Below are 12914 nucleotides of genomic sequence, written 5' to 3'. Positions count from 1 at the left end.
GAAGGAAGATAAGTGCAGAAAGAGTCAGGAGAATTTCTTAAAGAAGCAACAGAGGTGTACAAAGATGCAAAAGAAGTACAGAAAGAGGCAAGTGGTGTGCAGAAAGGAGCAGGAGCAGTGTAGAAAGAACCAAGAGAGGTGCAAACAGAGGCAAGAGGGGTACAGAAATGGTTAGCAGTGGTTCTCAAAGAGGCAAGAGGGGTACAGAAAGAGGCAGGAGGGTTGCAGAAAGAAAGAAGAGAACTGCAGAAAGAAGCAACAGAGATGCTGAAAGAGGCACAAAGGGTGCAGAAAGAGACAAGAGAGGTGCAGAAAGAAGCAACAGAGGTATAGAAAGAGGCAAAAGTGGTTCAGAAAGAGGGAATAGAGGTGTAGAAAGAGGCAAGAGAGTTGCACAAAGAGGAAATAGGGATGCAGAAATAGGCAAAAGGGGTACAGAAAGTAGAAAGTGAGGTGCAGTCAGAGGCAATAGAGGTGCAGAAAGAGGCATGAGAGGTGCAGAAATAGGCAACAGAAGTGTTGAAAGAGGCAAGAGAGGTGCAGAAAGAGGCAAGAGAACTGCAGAAAGAGGCAAGAGAGTTGCAGAAAGAGGCAAGTAATGTGCAGAAAGAGGCAAGAGAACTGCAGAAAGAGGCAAGAGAGTTGCAGAAACAGGCAAAAGGAGTGCATAAACAGGGAACAGGTGGGCAGACTGAGGCAAGAGAGGTGCAGAAGGAGGGAAAAGGGTTGCAGAAAGAGGCAAGCGGTGCAGTAAAAGCAACAGAGGCACAGAAAGAAGCAAGAGAAGTGCAGAAGGAAGCATCAGAGGTGCAGATAGAGGCAAGAGGGGTGCTGAAAGAGGCAAGAGAGGTGTAGAAAGAAGCAAGAGAGGTGCAGAAACAAGCAGAAGAGGTGCAGAAAGAGGGAACAGGGGTGCAGAAAGAGGCAAGAGGGGTACAGGAAGTAGCAAGTGAGATGCAGAAAGAGGCAACAGAGGTACAGAAAGAGGCAAGAGAGGTGCAGAAAGAGGCAAGAGAGGTACATAAAGCAGAAGAGAAGAGCAGAAAGATGCAAAAGAAGTGCAGAAAAAAAGAAAGTTGCAGAAAGAAGCAACAGAAATACAGAAAGTGGCAAGAGAGGCACAGAAAGAAGCTAGAGTGGTTTGCACACCATTAGTACCAATTAACACCCACAATAATCAATAAGTAACAGGTGACCATTCTAAGTTTGCTAAAGGAATTCCACCACACTGTAACACTTGTCGCTGCATTTTTGGTAGCTGTTTGAGCATGAAACAAGGATTGTTCAAATCTGCAAATTAGGCAGCAGATGATAGATTATGTGGCTAATGTGGAAAATGTATAATTGTGCGAAAGTCAGTGCAGCCAAACAGTTGCATACTTCCAGTGGCCCTGCTCATACCTCTGAATAGGTCCAGAAGTGCTCCTCAGTTATTCTTTCTTTTTTTGTCTCATTGAGTTCATAATTTAGCTTCTATGGAAACGAGGAAGACTAAACCTGAGGTTACCGCTCCACAACACAGACTACCATACCACATAATTGCACTCCACATAATTTCTATACAATAAATACTCTCTATCCACATAATTTCACTGCACAACATACCACATTCCACTACACACATAGTACATTCACTCCACTCCAAAAAACATTAGTAAAAAACTTTTAGATTTACAACACCAATAGGTCTAACTCTTGCAAATGCAAGACCTACTACATTACAATTGCTTCTTTAACTGGTAGTCACGTTTGCAGAGTAGTGGAGAAAGTGGGCTAGGCCTCCAACCAGCGCTCAGGAATTCAGCTGCGTAAGACTTACAGGAGATACGAGGAGGGCTACTTGGCCGCCAAAGTCCCTCAGGAGTAAAGTGGACTTCATCCCCCAACCAGTACTGTGACAGGAAGCGCATTTGCAGTGCAGTGGAGAAAGGTGAGCGTGGCCTGAGAAGACCTCTCAGCAATCCCACTGTGTAGGAGTTACTGGAGGTAACAGGAGGGGTAGTTGGCCCCCAAGGTGAATCTTGGTGGCCAACGACCCCCCTATATTACCTCCAGTAAGTCACACAAAGCAGGATTGCTAAGTTATCATAGCAGGCCATTCCCCCTTTCCCCACCACTCTGCAAACACACTTTCTGGTGTGCTCTTGGATGGGAATTAAAGTCCACTTCACTGCTGGGGATCCTTAGGGGCCAACTAGACTACCTGATACCTCCAGTATGTCCCAGATAGTGGGATTGCTGAAAGGTGGACACAGGCCACACCACCTTTCTCCACCATTCTGCAAACATACCTCCTGGCGTGTTCTGGGTTGGGGTATTAAGTCCCCTTGAATCCTGAGGGTCCCTACCAGGTACCTCCAGTAAGTCCTACACAGCTGGGTTACTGAGAGTGGTCCGAGGCAACGCCCCCTTTTTACGCCACTCAGCAAACAAGTCTCCTGGCGCACTGCTATTTGGGGGTGAAGTCCACTTTAGTCCTGAGGTCCTCAGGACAGAAGAGGACCTCATTGCCCCACCAGCAGTGCGCCACGAGGCATGTTTGCAGAGCGGTGTAAAAAGGGGCATGGCCTCGGACCACCTCTCAGCAATCCAGCTGTGTGGCGCTTACTGGAGATACCTGGTGGGCTAGTTGGCCCCAGAGACCATCAATATTCAAGGGGACTTAATCCCCCAATTTAGAACGTGCCAGGAGGTGCGTTTGCAGAGTGGTGCAGGGAGGAAACGGGGCCTCTGATGAGATGCCGGCTTTTTTTAAAAATAAAATTGTTAGAAGGGGTGCTGTGTGACCCCCCTTCTTTCAATCATTTTTGGGCCCCGGGGAACCCATACCCCGGGGCCTACCCTTTTTGATGGGGACCGTGGAGGGAGCCCCAATGCCCCATGGAGCCTGCTGGCTCCCAGCCACCTGTGGGAGCCAGCATTGCTTTTGGGCAAGGGGAGCAGCTAACATGCAGCTCCCCTTACCCAGAAGCAACTCTGCTTTGCTTCGTTGAAGCAAAAGCAGGTTTCCAGTGTTTGCCATAGCAAACAGCAATGTCCTGGAAGTGGGCACCCAGGGCCATTGAGGGCTCCAAGAGGGGGGTCGTGCGGCCCTTCTCCCAGCATTTTTAAAACCCAGGGAGGTGGTGGTCCCCAGGGGCTGGGGTCTGCAACGGACACCTGCCCTGTATTTAAAATTGCCCTGGGGAGGTGGTGGTTCCCGGGGCAATGTGGGGAGGGGCAGGAGCCACCCACACTTATCTACAGTAATTTAAGCCCCGGGGAGGTGGCAGTCCCCAGGGTTTGGGGGAGCCTGCAAGGCCCCCGACACATAATTAGGAAAGCTCTGGGGAGGTGGCAGTCCTCGGGCCGCCACAATATAATTACCTGGCCCACTCGGGGCTTGAAACAAACAAAGCACAGTTCATGATTTTTTACATAATTTCTGCCGTATTCGCGCACCCAGCGTGAATTCGGCTGAAATTATTTTAAAAAATTGCTTTTTTAGGCCCTGGGGGTCCTTGTAGGTGTAAAGAGGGGCGTGGTCTGGGCCACCTCTCTGCAACGCAGCACAGTGGCGCTTACTGGAGGCACCTGGTGGGCTAGTTGGCCCCCCGGGACCCTCAGGATTGAAGAGGAATTAATTCCCCAACTTAAAACGCGCCACAGGGCGTGTTTGCACACATGTCACCTCAGGCCCCGCCCCCTCCCTTCACCACTGTGCAAATGTGCCCTCTGGCACGTTGTAAGTTGGGGAATTAATTCCCCTTGAATGCCGAGGGTCCCTGGGGCCAACTAGCCCACCAGGTACCTCCAGCATGAACCAGGGAGCTGCATTGCAGAGAGGTGTTCAGAGGCCATGCCCCTTTTTACACCCCTCTGCAATGCAGCTCTGTGGTGCTTACTGGAGGTACCTCGTGGGCTAGTTGGACCCAAGGGACCCTCAGGATTCAAGGGTACTTAATCTCCAAATCTAAAATGCACCATGGGGCACGTTTGCACAGTGGTGAAGGGAGGGGGCGGAGCCTGAGGTGATATGAGTGCAAACACGCCCTGTGGTGCATTTAAAGTTGGGGAATTAATTCCCTTTCAATCCTGAGGGCCCCTGGGGATCAACTAGCCCACCAGGTGCTTCCAGTAAGTTCCACTGCGCTGAGTTGCAGAGAGGTGGTCCAGGCCATGCCCCTTTTTACACCTCTCTGCAACGCAGCTCTGTGGTGCTTACTGGAGGTACCTGGTAGGCTAGTTGACCCCCAGGGGCCATCAGGATTGAAGGGGACTTTATCCCTCAACTTAAAACGCACCTCAGGCGTGTTTGCACAGTGGTGAAGGGAGGGGGTGGGGCCTGAGGTGACACGCGTGTGCATCATCAAACACATGTGGGGACTTAGCCAGCGGTAATAGGGAGATGTGCAAGCAGAGGGGCCCATGACATTGGCTATTGAGCAACCTATCCCTCTCTCCCTACCAGCTACTGCGGCCAATGAGCATCCAGCTCTGATATTTTAAAGCAAAGACACCCACACGCGTTTGATGATGCACACACGAGCTGGAAGAAGGCAGAATGCCGAAACGCGTCCTCGCGATTTGTGTGCTTGAATAAAGGGATCTAACACACCCCGCGATTGCATTGTGTTTCTACACCTGAGCCAGATATTTTAAGAATGGACCCACCTCCATTTTACTTGCACCCGTCAGAAGAGTGCAGCGGGCGCAAAAGGTGGAAAAGGAGCGAGGATCATACATCGTCTTGCACCACCACTGGGCGTCGGAAACTCCAGCATCGTGAAAAGCGCCAGCCATACAGACTGGAGGACAATCAGATATATGCCGATCCCTGCGCTGTCATGTGACGAAACCTGGTGGTTGACGAGGGGTGCCCTTAAGACTACGTTTGACGTGGTGGGGACTTAGCCAGTGGTAATAGGGAGATGTGCGAGCAGAGGGGCCCATGACATTGGCTATTGAGCAACCTATCCCTCTGTCCCTACCAGCTACTGCGGCCAATGAGCATCCAGCTCTGATATTTTAAAGCAAAGACACCCACACGCGTTTGATGATGCACACGTGAGCTGGAAGAAGGCAGAATGCCGAAACGCGTCCTCGCGATTTGTGTGCTTGAATAAAGGGATCACACACACCCCGCGAGTGCATTGTGTTTCTACACCCAAGCCAGATATTTTAAGAATGGACCCACCTCCCTTTTACTTGCACCCGTCAGAAGAGTGCAGCGGGCGCAAAAGGTGGAAAAGGAGCGAGGATCATACAGCGTCTTGCACCACCACTGGGCATCGGAAACACCAGCATCGTATAAAGCGCCAGCCATACAGACTGGAGGACAACCGGATACATGCCGATCCCTGCGCTGTCATGTGATGAAACCTGGTGGTTGACGAGGGGTGCCCTTAAGACTACGTTTGACGTGGTGGGGACTTAGCCAGTGGTAATAGGGAGATGTGCGAGCAGAGGGGCCCATGACATTGGCTATTGAGCAACCTATCCCTCTCTCCCTACCAGCTATTGCGGCCAATGAGTATCCAGCTGTGATATTTTAAAGCAAAGACACCCACACGCGTTTGATGATGCACACGGGAGCTGGAAGAAGGCAGAATGCCGAAACGCGTCCTCGTGATTTGTGTGCTTGAATAAAGGGATCTAACACACCCTGTGAGTGCATTGTATATATATCTATCTATAAATATCTATATCTATATCTATATCTATCTATCTATCTATCTATCTATCTATCTATCTATCTATCTATCTATCTATCTATCTATCTATCTATCTATCTATCTATCTATCTATCTATCTATCTATCTATCTATCTATCTATCTATCTATCTATCTATCTATCTATCTATCTATCTATCTATCTGTCTGTCGGGATAGATAGATAGATAGATAGATAGATAGATAGATAGATAGATAGATAGATAGATAGATAGATAGATAGATAGATAGATAGATAGATAGATAGATAGATAGATAGATAGATAGATAGATAGATAGATAGATAGATAGATAGATAGATAGATAGATAGATAGATAGATAGATAGATAGATAGATAGATAGATAGATAGATAGATAGATAGATTTCTCCCTGCTCTGGTCCGTCACCAGAAAAACAGCGGGCACCCAGAAGTGTGTGCAATTAGATTTGTACCGCTATATATTACCTACTAGCAAAAGCCAGTAGGTAGTTATAGTTAGGACCAAAGTTTCCCTGGGAAAAGCATTTTTGTTTTGCCAATAACTTTGATGCCGCTTGACAAATCTCCACAAAATGTTCACAAAACTTGAGGCTGAGTCTCAGAGAATAAGTGAAAAATAAAAAAAAGGGGGCAAGTTATGAATACCCTGAACCCCCCAGACATGGTGGTGGTGGGGTCCCTCAGGGACCCGTCAGGAATTTAAAGCATTTTTTTTCTATTTTGCTGCAGACTTGCGGGTGGATCAATGAATCCACGGCAGAGTAAAAAAAAACAAGCACGGGCTCCCGCGCTTCTATTGGAATAACCCCCGGGTGGGCTAGGTCCTGAGGGTATGTGTCAAATATAGGAGTGGGCACATGGGGCCCCCCTCCTAGGGTTTTCCAAATCCCCGGGGACCGTCACCTCCTAATAGCAGTTTAAATTATATATGCTGGTGGACCACTTGGGCCGCCCAAAGCCCCGGGGCCCACCACCCCACCGGGGCAATCAAAGTTACAAATGCAGAAGGTCCCGCACAGCTCTCCCGCAACCCCGGGGACCACCACCTCCCTGAGGGTTATAATTGAGGTATGGGGGTTGCTCGGCCCCCTGAAGCCCTGGGGACCAGCACTTCCCCGGGTCAATCAATGTTTCAAATACAGGAGGGCCCACATAGCCCTCCTGCAGCCACGTGGAACACCAACTCCCCCGGGAAAATACTTAATGAACTGCCATGGGCTCGCTGGGCCCCCCGCAACACCAGGGACAACCATCTCCCTCCGGCTGAAAAAATTTAATGGAGGAGGTCCGTTGCGGACTCCCAATGCCCAGCGACCACTACCACCTCGGGGCTCTGCAGAAGATGAGAGGGGGGCTGCCCCCCTCCTGGAGCCATAGGTGGCCCTGGGAGCACCGGCTGCTGCAAGGAGCCCACCCCGAGACATTGCTGTTTGCTATGGCATGGCGAGAGCACATCTCCCGCCATAGCAAACAGTGCTTGCTTTCAACAAGCCAGGGCATACAAAATGCTCTTGCTTGTTGAAAGCAAGCACAATTGCTTTGACACAGGGAACTGTGTTATCAGTTCCCTCTGTGTCAAAGCAATGCTGGCTTTCATAGGAGGAGGGGGACAGCAGGGACCACAGGGCCCTTCAGGCTCCCCCCACAGTCCCCTACTAAGTGGCTTGGTCCTACAGGATGGGGTACCCGGGGGCGAGAATGGCCCCCCTCCCTCTAAAGAATATGTTTAAAAAAGAAAAGGCCTGGCCCCTTCCCCTTGTTTTAAAGAAAAATATAAAGGCCTGGCACTAAGGATGTGGTCCACAGGGCTGAAATTGGCCTCAAGAGGGAGGCTGCGCGGCACCTTCCCTATTTAAAAATATCTTTTTTTTAAATGGCAAGCCATGGGGGATGGTGTCCCCAGTGCAGGAAATGTCCTGTGGGGTGCACGGCTCTACTCCCTTGGAACTATAAAAAAATATCAAAATAAAGGCTGGGCCCCAGGGATAAGGTCCCCAGTGCCGACATTGGTCTGGGAGGGAGGCATCACAGCCCCCTCTTTTTTTATAAAAAAAATAGTTTTAAAAGGGTCGGGCCCCAGGGGATGGGATCCCCGGGGCCCAAAAGTGTCCATGGAAGGGGGGAAATGTGGCCCCCTCCCTAAAATATAAAAAAATAAAAAAGCTGGCAACTCACCAGAGACCCCGCCCCCTTTCTCCACATCTTGGCAAATGCGCCTCCTGGCGTGCTCCTGGTTGGGGGGATGAAGTCCCCTTGGCTGCTGAGGGCCCTCAGGGGCCAACAAGACACCCTGTTACTGCCAATAAGCCCCACACAGTGGGATTGCTGAGAGGTGATCAGAGGCCATGCCCCCTTTCCTCACCACTCTGCAAACACGCCTCTCCGTGCACTGCTGGAGGGAGATGAGGTCATCTTGCCTCCTTAGGGCCTCAGGACTAGAGTGGACTTCTTCCTCCAACAAGTAATGTGCCAGGAGGAACATTTACACAGTGGTGGAGAAAGGGTGTGTGGCCTGTGACCACCTCTCCGCAATCTACCTGTGGGTCTTACTGGAGGTAACAGGAGGGCTATTTGGCCCCCAAGGACCCTTAATAACCAAGGGGACTACATCTCCCTACTAGTAGTGCTATAGGAGGCGCGATTCCAGATTCGTGGCGAAAGGGGGAGCGGCCTCCTGTCAGGTCTCAGCAATCCTGCTGTGTGGGACTTACTGGAGGTAATTCGAGACCAACTACATCTCCTGTTATCTCCAATAAGTCCTACAAAGTGGGATTGCCATGAGGGTTTCAGAGGACACGCCCCCTTTCTCCACAACTCTGCAAACACGCCTCATGGTGCACTACTGGCCGGGGGATGAAGTTCACTTTACTCCAGAGGGACCTTGGGGGCCAAGAAGCCCTCCTGGTGCCTCCTGTAAGTCCTACACAGTGGATTCCTGAGAGCTGGTCAGAAGCCAAGCCCCCTTCCTCCACCACTCTGCCAACATGACTACTTATTAAAAAACCATAGAAATTCACTGAAAAAAACAAAGATTACAGGGATGTTATAGTTAGGAATTAGCATTTAAAAAAATGTAGAAATTCACTAAAAAACTAAAGTTACAGAGACATTACAGTTAGGCTCAGGTTTCACTCATACAAAACCAGAGAAATTCAGCAGTTATAGTTAGCTGAGCTAACTATAACTTGCGCCCCTGCAGTACACTGTTTATGAGCTCACATATTACATCCCTCATGACATGGTCAGTAACATCACTCATGACATCACTCATGACATCTCAAATGACAATAACATTGAATTAGGAAAAATGCCTCGTGGATTGAGAATACTAATTACTTCCACTTATCAAAATCTTCATCTAAAACATTTGGAGGAATAATTTCAGCTGATGGCCTCGATGTGTAAAAACATGATGGGCCCCCTATTTAAATATGCCAATATGGAGTTGAAACTAGTTACAAAAGAAATGGCTGATCTGAAAGACACTTTAAGCAAGAAGCCTGGACAAGAGTAAATATGACATTTTATTTCCCAGATGGACTAGAAAAATATGAGGATGAAAATAAGGCTAAAACGTCATTAATTTCTACATGACAAGTTTGAATATGCAAATGGTTGAATCCTTACGTTTGTCAGGAGGTTCGATGGAGCCATCAGGCAATTCACTCAAGAAGGCATATTATGGCAACAGGAATTGATTACCTCGAAATCGGGATCTGATGTGTATTTTTCGGATGACTAGGATTCCAGTTCATCCAGGGAAACTCCCTAACTGCCATGGATGAATACAATGTTTTATAAATAAATCAGACAATCAGGGGAAGACAACCAAAAGGAAGAGGAGGAGGCAGTGGAAGAGGAAAGCTACCAGAAGAGGAGGATACAGCGAAAGAAAACATGCCTCATGGGAAAAACACAAGGCAGGCAAACAAGCGGTAATGGGTGAGAACCTTCGGACAATTCTCAATCTTACATCACATATTTAGACCCCTGAGGAACAATCGTTGTTGGAATTGGGCCTTTCCTTCTTCCCCACTGTGAAACTGGACTATGCAGGACACGCATTGACATTTTTCTCTTTGTGCGTAAATTAAAACTACCAAAAATATTTATGCAGCAAAGTAATGGGAGCAATGTGTATGCAATAGGCTCGGCTCATGAAACTACCTTCGACATACTAAATCTGGGAGATATTCCCAGCACCCTAGCTGAGTTCCTGGATGAATCTGCGGGTGGGGAGATCTCAGAGAGGGATTTTTTAACATCCTAGAATCTAGGAGCAATAGTTTGGCACTGGGACTGGGAGTAATAGTTTTAACCCCAACCCCTCTGTAACCCTAATAGCCCACATGACCTGTTAGACTCAATTCATGAGATAGTGAACCGTGATTTAATGGTATTGTGGAAAAAATCAGCCAACAATTTTGCTTCCAATGGAGCAGTGGACAGAGGGAAGCTTTGATATCCTTATCAGAGGACCAGAGTATCATCATTAAGCCTTCTGAGAAGGGGGGCAATGTGGTCCTGTGGGACATAAATAAGTATCAGAAAGAAACACATAGGCAACTTCACTCTAACAGTTATGAAAAGAGCTCCTACCATGCCTATACCATAGCTATTGGGAATTATCATGATCGGTTACTTGGGTGGAAGTCAAGAGAGCTACTAAATTGGGATGAATATCAATTTCTGTTAGTGAAGAAACCGACTGCCCCCTTCTTCCACTTATTTCCCAAGGAACATAAAAGTAAGACGGATCCACCCAGGAGACCAATAATGTCTGCCAATTGCAGTCTCCTAGAGCAAATATCTATTTACCTTGATTTTCACCTTCTCCCATATGCACTTGCTTTGCCTTCTTACTGTAGAAGCAGCACTGATGTATTACAAAGATTCCAGAGATACCACGGATGCCTAGTTATATATTTGTTACTTTAGACGTGGTCTCTTTATACACCTGCATTGACCTTGATCTAGGCATATATGCATGTTAACATTTTTTCAGGGATAAACCACTGCATGGGTATGATCATTCCATGATGTTGTTGGAAATGTTACATTTTTACCTAGAAAACAATGTCCCCGTTATCAAAGATGTATGGTATCAAATTGTCGGGACTGCTATGGGAAGCTGTTTTACTCCAAGCTATGCCTGTATGTTTATGGGATGTTGGGTGGAGCAACATATACAGACTGAGGAGAATGACAGGTGGACTAGCAAAATTGTTTTCTGGACCAGATACATAGATGATCTGTTTGTAGTATGGAAGGGTCCAGAAGTGGAACTTCTTGATTTTCTTACACATATTTCACAGAATTCTTGGCTTTCACGTATAAAATTGATAAGACACATATGGACACTGGATGTCTCAATACCAGTCTGTATCGTAAACAAAGAGCAGGTGAAAGCATTCTCCATGCTGGAAGTCACCACCCACAAAAATTGAAGTGGAGCATCCCATGTGGTGAATTCCTATGGGCCAAATGAGCATGCAGCACACCTTCAAGTTTCAGTCATGAGGAAGACAGCATGGTTTCCAGATTCGGAGAAAAAGTGTATTCTTATAAAATCCTTAATGCAGCTGACAGTAAGGAAGCCCAAACCACGAGGTAACACCTGCTAGTCCACAAGAAAAAGGAAGAACAGGACACCTATGTGGTTAGGTTTATTGGTACATTTAACAGCGAACAAGTGCCTTAAGAGAGATCCTGAATAGGCTTTGGCACTTGGTCAAGATAAATCCCACTATTGGGAAAGCTATGCCACCATACCCTCCAGTCACTTATCGCAAGTCAGAATCCCTGAAACATTTTTAGTATATAGGTACAGCACTACCCCCCTTAACTGAAGGGGTTGGCTACAAAAACAGAGGGGTTTCCACAAATGTGGCAACTGCAATGTGTGCCGTGGTAGCAAGAACAAAAAAGAATACACATTACCTACAGGACAAACTATGAACATTAACAAAATTCAATGTGCTGGAAGTACGTTTCCACTGTGAAAAAGAGGGTGTTAGAACATTGCAGACCGATTAGGAACTGTGACACAAACTACCCAGTAATTATACTTTGGGCCAGATTGCATGATCCTAATGCTAATTTATTATCTTATTTTGGCATTGACAGGAACCTGCAGAATGCCCATGTTGGAGACAGGGAGAAGAAACTAAGACAACTGGAGTTGGAGTATGTTATCCTGCTTTGGAGTAAATCCCCGGGAGGCATCAATGAGGATGAGGAACTCTATGTTCATATCGGCTGATACAACACATGATGAGTGATATCTTTATGTTCCATGTCATTTTTGGCCTCATATCTGATTCCCATGCTTTGGTTTTTGCCTTTATGTTTAATTCATCACCTTGTTATCTCTGCTCTGACAGTTTTGTGACATTTCCTATTCTCCTGGTTATGATGTCTGCTGAATTGTGATGAAGTCCCCCCTTCCTTTCCTATGGAGTATATTCTCCATGTATACAGTTTCCCTCCCTTGATCTGATTCATCATTGTTCTTTTATTGGTTATATATATTATCAGAGAGAATTTATTTTGCTAACACTATTTCCTATTGATTTTCGCTTAATGTTTATTTCTTATTTTTCATTTTCTACAAAATTATATGTGTTTATATAGGGGCATCAGGTGGTTGTTTATTGTGTATGCACATGGTGTTAGCCCAACTGATGGATATGCTTGGGTGGTTTACTGACTGGATGTTTTACTATTTGGATACTAGGCTCATTTATATACTTCACACGGATCATTTTTCATATACAAATATGCTGGCCAGGGAGTTGGAAGCTGCTCCTCTATTCAGAATCTCTTAGGAGACAGACAGGCTCAATCCACACTTTGGACTTCTGTAGGAGGAAAGGAATGGACCCTTGGTCACTTCACGGGTTCCCTACCCTTTTCTTCCCCGGGCCCGGGTCTGCACTGAAATCAAGATAAGAGACACTTTTCCAATTTATTGAGTCTCTGTCGGGCGAGGGGTTCCAGAGAGTACCCACTACCTACAGGGCAGCAAAAGCAACAAAACTACTCCAGGAGGCACTTTGAAATCAGGAGCGAGCTCCCACAGCCAGGGTCCCGCCATCAGCTCCTTTCCCTTTTGGGTTCCTTTTGTGGCCAGAGCCGCGCAGCCAATACAGCGCCAGGAGGCGCTTTGAAATCAGGAGCGGGCTCCAGCAGCGCGGGTTCCGCCATCAGCTCCTTTTCCT

This window comes from Triturus cristatus, chromosome 6 (assembly GCF_964204655.1).
Source record: "Triturus cristatus chromosome 6, aTriCri1.1, whole genome shotgun sequence".
In the NCBI taxonomy this organism is placed as follows: domain Eukaryota; kingdom Metazoa; phylum Chordata; class Amphibia; order Caudata; family Salamandridae; genus Triturus; species Triturus cristatus.
This window is presented reverse-complemented; position numbering follows the sequence as displayed.